Raw genomic sequence first — 10,400 nt, 5'->3', positions numbered from 1 at the left:
AAGCCAAAACTAGGCCGTGCTAGTTTTGGCTTATAGTCGAAGGACCCTGCTAATTGGTTGCCTCCAAATGATTAAAACTGTTTCATCAAATTGCAGAAATTGTGATGTTAGACTACAAGCGTGCCCCGAAAAAGTGTTCGGTCTAAGGCCCCCGATATCTTGTTTGAGTCCATCTCTACTTACATCGGAAAGAAGTGCAAAGTTTTGGTGCTCCGGAATCAAAACTGCTTTTCAAACTAAGTTTGATTTTCTGAAGAATTTAATCAAATTGAATGAAAATAACGCTCAAACATTTTCGGGCCCCTTCTGACTCCGTCCCCTCCTCCCCGCGTTGCTGTGTCGTGCGGTACGCAGTTACGCCTCTGGGGGAGGGATGCCTTTAGAACGAAGAATTTCGTTCATGAGCATAAGTATAGCTTGATCGTTTTCACCTAAGTTTCATCGCTAAGGCAACAAAAGTCGTGAGCTAGCACTAAGCAAATGTGCAGATGGTAATGGCGTCACGTACGAAAGGGTAGTTCATCAATGGTGTTCCTGGCCGTTTTGTAATGATGTAGTTAGGATCTACGTAGGCTTCACAATGCTACAAATTTAGCTTTACCCCAACTATAAGTCACGTTTACTTATTTGCAATTATTCATTTTTTTTTTTCAACTTTTAATGCGCAAAAAACTCGTGAATCAAATAATGTGACTTTTTTCATTTCCTTTTATTTATTTATTTTTTTTCTTTCTTTCTTTTGCTGGTTCGGTTAAAAACAGAAAGAAAAAAAAATACTTGCCGTGACCAGGATTCGAACCTGGGTTATTGCGGCCACAACGCAATGTACTAACCACTATACGATCACGGCGATGAAAGATTGCCCAATACTTTTCCTGAGAAATCAATTGTTGCTCTAAATTCGTCAGCAGCAGGAAGGGGGTGACCATTGAACCGTGAGATTCTTAAGCTACTTTCCAAATTCTCCTTTTCACCCAGAGGTGGCAGCACTACAGATTTTATCGATATTGTGCCGCTTCAGCTAATAGTCCTGGATCTGACAGCACTTCTATAGGAAAGTTTGAGTAGGGAGAATTTTTTTTTCAAAAATGCTTAGTAGGTGTCCTAGAAAGTATTTTGGACTCGGGTGGACATCCGCCACCTGGTCACTTCTCCTGCTATGACGTCATCAAAGATGGCGGCATCTTGATCACGTAAATGCTCATATTTATTTTAATACTTGACTTTTTTGTAGGATTCTTGCACATTTTTATACTAATTTATATTAACTAGTTTACTTTTAAGGTACAGTGTTAAAGTTTTCCTGAAAAAGTAGTTTAAAAACAATTTATTTTATTGTTTTTAATTTATTTTCCTTTTTTAAAATTCATTCTTTAAAGTTATTTTTTCAACTGTCAATCGTTGAACAACCGTATAAAATTATACTCAAAAACTATTTACGTAAAATAAATTTCATTTGCCATTTTCACGTGGTGTGACTAGTTAATCAGAATGTTTATTAGTAGTTCCACTTAGGCGCGCCACTATAGGCCGCGCAGACATAACATTCGAACGCGTTGTTATTCTTCGAAGTAGTAAGTTGGCAACCATAGAATTATATGATGTGTTATGAGTGCGACAGAGGGTGATTTTTGAGATGATGAAACGCCGTTAATCTGAATGATTCTTTTGTTCGAGATTTACCAAAATGAATTTGAGATATGGATGTTATTAAATTGTCGAGAGTGTCAAAAGACAGCATAAGAGACCTTTAACCAGTTGAAAAGACTTGCATTATATGTAATAAAAGCGACAATAGTGTGATAAGTACAGAAAATGGTCGTGAAAAAATCAGGGCCGCTGCAAAATTGCGAAATGACGTAGTTACTAAGCGTTTGAACGCGTTAAGTGAGGAAGAGTTGTACTACCATATGAATAATGCTATAAGCAATACTGTCATAAGAAACCTCTTTTACAGCTTCAAAATGGGAAGGAAAAATCAAAAGATGAAGATGACGGCATCATTACTGCTCAGTCGAATGTGCAGGAAAGTTTAAGAAATCTGGAAGGAAGCGTGCACGTTATCACAGTTCTCAAGCAGGAGGCATTCCTCATCGATTACAATTGTGTATCATCTGTAACCATGTATCACATAATCGCATTTGCGAGAAGTACAGAATAAGTGGCTATCCGAGAGCTAAGGAGTTTTTAAAAGCCACATTACACTTGCAAGATGATGTTTTCACTCGCACTTGTGATTTGGAGGATGTATCAAGTGTTTTCGGCGCCGATCTTTTGTGCTATGACAATTGTATTTCAATAGTGTTCTCGATTAGTTGGATCAAAATTACTTACCAGTAACCTGTGACGAAGGTGTATACGCTATTGCACGTGAAGTGCAACTTAGCAATCCAGATAAATTTTCAAATATTGTACTGGTGTCTGGTGCATTCCATATGGCTAAAATTGTGCTACGTTGTTTAGGTAAATATCTTCGAGGAAGTGGAATAACAGGTGTGTTTATTGAATGTTTAGTATTTGAGTAAATGTGCTACAATCGGTTTTACATGGAAAGAATTATGTGAGAAGTGTCAAGGGTATGTTCATGTTGGGAGAAACCATGTTCAGATTGCAGGTGAAATCGTTTTTGAAAGCACGTTCCATTGAGTCCTACGCTACAGAATTTGAAAACTTATAGAACATTCAGCAGAATCTTTATCTGGCATGGGGAAAAAATAAGATCGTATAGCTGTAGATGGTAATGTGGAAAAACTCTTCTCAGACTTTGAGAGGTTTGTCAGCCGAGGAAGGAAAATGTCAGAGCAATTTTATTTGTACTGGGACAATTTTTTTAAACTCGTCCATTTTCTCAGAAATTTTATTCCATTAGAACAAACCATTAATAGATCCCAAAAAAGCTCATCTGGCATCTTAGGGCGAACTAAACAGAAAGATTTTGTAGCAGAATGAGAAGTAACGTATCACTAGGGGGCTATCGCCCCCTGCTCGCTATCGCTCGCCAACCCCCGGAACTGCTTACGCAGTTCCCTGTGGATCGCTTCGCGATCCATGCTCGCTTCGCTCGCTCGCTGTATGCCAATACATTAGCCTAGCTAAAATTTTCCGTAAAAATTAAAGTTGGTAATTGCATTTAGGTCACCATCCATTTAACCAATATGAAAATTACGTTCATAATGTTAATTTGTCTGCTTTAGCCAGATTTTCGACAGTTTAACTTTGCTGTATGTAAGATGACTGCCTTGGCAATGTGCACAACTTTACCATTATAGATACAAAAGTGTCTGTCATTGCTTTGGAGAGATTGCACTTCTACCTGTTGGTCCGCGGAAGGTATTTTATTTCCCTTCTACCACCCATTGGAAAACCAATGAAGGCATTCCCCTATCCGCCACCTGGGGACGCGCCCTCTAGGGGTTACAGGCTCCCCCGAGGGATGTATTTACATTATTTACACTCTTATATATATTTACATATTTACACTCTTATATATTCTAATCTGAGAAAACTTCCTCATATACACAATTAAAAATGTCCCGTTTGGGAGCCACAACTGACACTGCTTCAAAAGATCTTGTTCTTGATAATGCCACATAGAGCTGGCCATGACTAAAAACAGGCTCAGAGAGCACCAAACATATTTTCTCAAACGTTTGTCCTTCTTGTTGTTATTCTGAATCCTTGCCACGTCACGAACAAAAAATGGTTTAACTAAAAACGCGAAAACTCGCCAAGGCTACTTTGCTTGCACAATACTAAAACTACTATAACCCTAAACAAATTTGGCGAAACCTTTCAGCTGAGAATAAAAGGAATAAAGTAAATTCTTTCTCGGTTATTCATTTTGAACTGAACTGTCGTACTGAAGCAGAGAATAGACGACGCTCAAAGCGCCTACGCGTTCAAAACAACATTGCCGATGAACATGATTGTGGAGCAATGTGTGAAGAATGCGAATTTTGTGGTGCTCTTTATTGGCAGAAAGAGCGTAATACTGCAAATAAATATACTAAATGTTGCCATGACGGAAAGGTGCGGTTACCGGCATTGTGTGACGCACCTGATCTGTTGAAGGAACTGCTGACTGAAAATTCCCCAGCCGCTAAAAATTATCGGCAGCGAATCAGAGAATACAACTCTGGAAATGGCTCGTCTTAAATTGGATTCAAGAACGGTTTCCTGCCTTCTTTGAGCTTTTCTTTGCTGATTAAGGTTGAAATGGGCCACAGCCCGACTCAAACTCATCTCAAAAAAAAAAAAAGTTCGTTGAGTATTCTGTGATTCAAGATTTCAAAACAACGTAGAAGTTTGTTTACATGATTTATCGGCGAAGTGTTGCCAACAGAGGTTTAGAAATTCACCCCTTCATTTGCCGGCACGTAAGAGAATTATATATATAGATGATCATAAAAGGTTGATGATATCAAATCTATTTCGAGAGGTGACAGACTCTATAGACTATTAACAGCTTTTGTCGGAGGTTTGAACATTCACCATGAATTTTCGAATAAACAAACTTAGAACATAGATGCAAAGGTTGTATCAATGTTTAAATATATATTACACAAAGGTAATCCGTTTGATATGCATATGCTTCCTAATCCATTGCACAATCTGCTAACAAAAGCACTGGTTTCCCAAGATACAAAGGAAAAAATATTAAAATTATTTAAGACCGGCGAAGAGATGATTTGTACATTGCGGAAAACACGATACGAGGACAAAACAGTAAGAATATTAAGCCCCATCCATAAAGCCATGTTGCCACCATCATTGCACCAAAGCGCAAAGTATATGTGCTACAAGGAAAGTTACTAAAAAGATATCGAACATGTCATCTCACCGAATGATACAAATAGCTCAGGTTCGTTCGTTTGACATGCAAGAACTCTTTCGTTATGAGCTATCTGAAAACTGTTCATTGTTCAAGGACCAAGGGCTAATGGTAAAAATACAAAAAAGTGCATTGTTAAAAGAGCCGGAAACATCTTATGGTAGCACCAGTGATGATACCTGGTTCAAGTCTGACGATAAAACCTGTTTTATAGTCAACATCATGAACTCTTTACGAAAGGTTATGACAAATGAAAATAAAACCTTTGGTGGAGCTGTTTCAGGTTTTTCGTCATACATCGGGAGCATCACCAAGAACTGTGGAAGAGTAGATTACATTTTTGACAGTTATCGCAAATTTTTTCCTAAAAAGTCTGAAATGGTGTAAAGACAAGGTAGCAGCATCGTTATAGATGCGGTCAAAATCTCAGAAGATATTCCATTGCCTGTCCAACTCAGCAGCTTTTGGAGATCTTCAAGAAACAAAGTGATGTTGCAAAGTTCATTGCTGATACAGTGACAACTTTCTTGACTCAAACACCACATAATACCAACCGCACTTTTAGTGCTTTGATGGTGATGAAGAAGATGATGTAATATTTAACTATACATCTGTACAAAGTGGAAAACAGATAAATCACCCAGAATTAAACTGTCTGACAGTAGAGGAAGCTGACTTCAGAATGTTGATTCATTCAAAACATGCATCCCTGTGTGAGTTCACTAAAATCATTATTGTTAGCGCTGACACTGATATAATGGTGTTAGCTTTGTTTCACTATCTTACTCTTCAACGATTTGGTGTTCAGGAACTTTGGGTGTTTACTGGAGTTTGGTGATTCTACATGATTCTTATCTGTTAATGATATTCACCGAAAAATGGGTGAAAACTTATGTTCGTTGCTTCCTGCCATCCACGCACTATCTGGATCAGATTATAAAAGTAAATTTGGCACCACAAAATCTGCTCTTCATTGTGCATCTGTAGAGTATTTGGAGAGTTTTGGCGTATCATCTGACTGGATTTATATAGAGCAAAGCCTTAAATTTGCAGAAGAATACTTAGTGCAAGAACTGAGAAAAGGGTCATTCTGTAAATTTTTAGATGAACTTAGATTATGGCTGTATCATCATGAGAAAAATATTGACACTGATAACTTGCGGCCTGCTAGCAGAAGTGCTAAGTGCCACTTATTAAGATCATATTTTTACACATACCTACAACGACATTGTATTGGCGATGTTGCTGTTGACTTAGATCCTTGTGAATTTGGTTTTGCAGTGGTAGATGATGATTTGATGCCTAAAAAGAACTTACAGAGATTTCCAACTGATTTTATTAGAGCATGTAATTGATTGAAATGTGCCAAATCTTCCTGTACTTGTAGAGCAAATGAAGTAACCTGTTCCTCTTTCTGTAAGTTTGCAACCAACTTGTAACAACCCCTTTTAAATATAATTTAATTAAGTGTAACAAAAAAATAATAAAAATAGTTATTGAGCTATAGCAGTAGTAAAAATACATTGCTATTCGCCTTAAAAACACTAATTGTAACTTACTGGCCAAATTTTCATTTTTGTTGGTTAAGTATTACCATAAATTTGGGCTTATATGGGGACGAAAGCGCACGTCCACCATCTTTGATGACGTCATAGCTAAAAAATGTACGAAATGTCAGATCTCCACATAAGCTCTAAATACTTTTTAAGACACCTACTAAACATTTAGTAAGAAAAATTCTCCGTACTCAATCTTCCTATCGAAGTAATAAGCATTTATGAGAGCGAGCGGCCGCCATCTTTGATGACGTCATAGCAGGAGAAGTGACCAGGTGGCGGATGTCCACCCGAGTCCAAAATACTTTCTAGGACACCTACTAAGCATTTTTGAAAAAAAAACTCTCCCTACTCAAACTTTCCTACAGAAGTGCTGTCAGATCCTGGACTATTACTTAATTTCCCGTACAATACGATTCTGTAAAGATGAAGCCTGAGCTTGAAAATGTTTACTTCTTCTTGGTTAGTCAAAATTAAAAGAGGGAAGGGTTATTCGTTCTGCGATGGAGTTGCTTCATCTTCGCAGCGGTATTGCGAAAGTATCAGAACTCAAATTCATGCCATTAATACCGCTCTTTTTCAAATGAGATATCAGTATCCAGGGGTGCCCACCTGAGGGGGGGGGGGTTATTGCGCAAACTGCACCATTGAAATTTTTAATGGGTGTTTTTAAAGGTAATTTTAACTTTTTTTGGGAGGACTCTTGTTTTTTTTGGGGGGGGGGAATCTTTGAGATATTTAAGGGAGTGCACTCTTGCTCTTAGAGGGGGAGCACCCCTGCAGTATCAGTGGAATTGGCATAACTCCCCAAGAGGAAATATGTTTTCCCGAAAATGATCTAGTAAGATAAGAACCAGTTGGTAATCTCGCGCGAGAAAGGTGTGCGGTTTGAGCTGTGATGTAAACTCTCATCTGAACTAATTACTTCATTATTTATTCACAATTCGATGAACATACTTTTTTACTTTTAGCGTTTTAATGAAATTATATACTTCCTTATCGTATCCCAAACGAATAGATTAAACGAGAGACAACGGATTGATAATTGAGGAGGCACCAATCAAAAGCACACATGTCCAGTTAAAAAAAAGAAAAGAGCTTTCTGCTGATTCAAATATTTCAGAACTAGTTTATTACTTGGCATTTCTCGGGTGCTCATTAACGCGGCATTTCTTATAGATAAATAAATGATGAATTCTATCCTCATGAGCCTCCCGTCTCCTTGGTATAAACCCTCAAAAAAGTACATAAAAATGGCTGTGGTGAGGGGGGTCTATCCATGGTGAAATACCAATTAATAAACAAAACGAAATCATCATTTGAACATAATCCATCTCAAAAAATTGATTTGTAACAAAACCTGACAAATATATATATATATATATATATATATATATATATATATATATATATATATATATATATATATATATATATATTAATTTGAATTTTTGGCATCTTGAATTCAAATTATGTTTTTCGCAATCATGAGCGTGTGTGAGTATGTAGGCATATGTGTTTGTGTCTGTGCAGGCATGAAGGAGCGTGTGTTTGTGTCTGTGCGCAGGCATGAGTGTGTGTATGTGTGTGTATGCGTGTGTGTGTGTGTAGGATATGGCCGCAACCTGGAGACGGTTTTCGCAAGAGGAGCAGCATCGTGAGGCCGGTCGACGTGACGGTGGTGCTGGCAGAGGGTGCTGGTGGGAAAATAAAATGATAGGTCGTCAAAACAGTCAAATGAGAACAATAAGCAATCGTGATTGTTTAAAAAAATAACACCGCTTTGACGTGATTAAAAAGCGAACTCCATCCTTTTCCTCTCACATCATAAAACTAAAATATCAATAAGTATAAAGAACGAAATAATATTCATTTAGAAACGAAAGCACGACATTTAATCATACAAATTTGAAGAATTTCCAAAACATATCATTTTTTGTTAAAAAGATTTATTTGTTATTTTCTTTCTTGAAAATAGCCTCTAAAGCCTTCTCTATATGGCTATTGAAGTACTAACTGTTTCAGAACTGTAGCCACCCGTAATCCCCCTGTATTTGCATTAGTTATTTTGGGAGACTTCAACTATTGTGGCTTCTTGATGCGATTTCAAATGTTACCAAATTTGCCGTAATCGTTTCGAAATACCTTGGATAATGCTCCTCCTTCCTTAGGGGCGCCGACTTGCAAAAATTATTGAGGGGGCCGGACTTCAGCCGGGGGGGGGGGGATTTTCCTATTTTTTCACCTTGAAAATGCCTTTTTACATAGTTTCTGATGTGTGTAATTTGCATGAACCAGCAATACGTGACACGACGTTTTCAAGATATAGGAATCTAAAAATTGGTATGCAAATTTTTCTGGTTCAATTAGACCATGTTCCTTGTCTTAAGGGACATTTTTACAGGTTTATTTTGTGGAGAGCCGTGCAGTGGATATATATTGCTTGCGACTGTTAGTCTTTAAAACCAACTTTTGAAGTGCAGCAAACTTCCCCCTCATATTTTATGCAACATACTCTAAGTAGCTTTTTTAGATCCAGAAAAGGCAAGTCTAGGAAAACAAAAAACATCTTTCAGTCAATTAAATAGGGTCTTTGTTTTTATATATTGAATTTTATAATTGCCTACAAATTCCTAAAAACTTAATAAGTCTCATTGACCCTCAAGCAAAAAGAAGCACTTCTTCAAGTAAAGCATTTTCCACTTCCTCTTTAAAAAAAAGGACATACCCACACACAAATTTAGGGGGAAGGGGGAGAGCCCCCTCAAGTCCCATGAAGTCGGCGGTAGTGCCCTCCCTACTTTTGAAAAACTGTCTGTCACTAATTTTCGTTAAAAGGATATTGTCGCCAAACACTGGAATACCTACTTTTGGTGACAATAATATGACGCTAAAAATTTTCACCCGAAATGCAAGCGTCCGAATTATCATCATGTCGCTTCATTGAAAGGACAGGTAAAAATCGTGTTCTCATTGAGATAAATAATTTTACTAAAAAAATTTATACTTTGTAGATTTTGTATGTATTGTTTATCACTTATTAATTTCACCCAAGAATATTAACAATAACTTTTATAAGTTAAATCATATTGTCCAACTATTAATTTAACTTAAAAAATTAGATAGTGGCCGTCTTCCCACCGATATTCGAAATAATCTTCAGTGTTTTTCAATTTTTTTTTCTTTCTGATGTTTAAAAAATACATAAGTTTTTCAACGCGTTGAGAATCTTCTACAGACAAATCCTGGGATCATTGCTAAGTCTTGGCTCCTAACGCCTTTAAATCGCATTGGAGTAAAATACTTACCTTAAAAGCACTTATTTTCGCGAGGCTTTAATTTTCGTGTGCCAGTCGTAATAGCAAAAATTTAAGCTTCGCAAAAAATTTCAACTTTTTACATTCAATTTATTTCGGTTCCATTTATATAAAATTCGCGAAATTTTTCGTTCGCGGACTCACAGTTATCTTCATTTTCGCGAAAGTAAGTGCTTTTACGGTAACTTCCCTATTATCACTGAACTAAATTGAATTGAATTTTTTCCTTACAGAAATTTATGAAAATAATATATTTTCTTTAACTTTATTTTTAAAAATAAACTCTTGGGTTGTTTTTAAATATATTCAAGGGAAATCTTGTATTTTTCAAAACAAGATTATTTCTTCTTACCTTTCCTTTCCATAATGGATCGGTATGTCTTTCCCTTTTTTAGTTAGATTGGTTAAAAGTGCAAAATCGTGCCGTGACCAGGATTCGAACCTGGGTTATTGCGGCCACAACGCAATGTACTAACCACTTTACGATCACGGCGGCACGTTCCACTCAGCTACTTGTTCTCAGAAATCAATTTCTGCTCTAAATTCGTCAACGGCGGAAAAGGTGTGATCGATGAACCGTTAGAAGTCTCCAACTACTCTTCTGATTCTCAGCTTAACCAAAAGATGGCAGCACTAAATACTTTGAAGAGCTACTTTTTAAGATATTCCCTTATTCCAAAAATAAATCTTCTTTAT

The 10,400-nt window shown here is 37.0% G+C and overlaps 2 non-coding genes across 2 annotated transcripts; both read right to left on the bottom strand.

Annotated features, from left to right (window-relative positions):
• Positions 1-778: 778 nt before the first annotated feature.
• Trnah-gug (transfer RNA histidin (anticodon GUG)) lies at positions 779-850 on the bottom strand. Its single transcript has one exon. It is a non-coding gene; the product is annotated as a tRNA-His (tRNA).
• A 9,275-nt stretch (positions 851-10,125) lies between these two features.
• Trnah-gug (transfer RNA histidin (anticodon GUG)) lies at positions 10,126-10,197 on the bottom strand. Its single transcript has one exon. It is a non-coding gene; the product is annotated as a tRNA-His (tRNA).
• Between the last annotated feature and the right edge of the window lie 203 nt (positions 10,198-10,400).

The sequence above is a fragment of the Uloborus diversus genome, chromosome 9 (assembly GCF_026930045.1).
Source record: "Uloborus diversus isolate 005 chromosome 9, Udiv.v.3.1, whole genome shotgun sequence".
In the NCBI taxonomy this organism is placed as follows: domain Eukaryota; kingdom Metazoa; phylum Arthropoda; class Arachnida; order Araneae; family Uloboridae; genus Uloborus; species Uloborus diversus.
The sequence above is the reverse complement of the archived record's forward strand: the minus strand, read 5'-3'. Positions and strand labels throughout refer to the sequence as shown.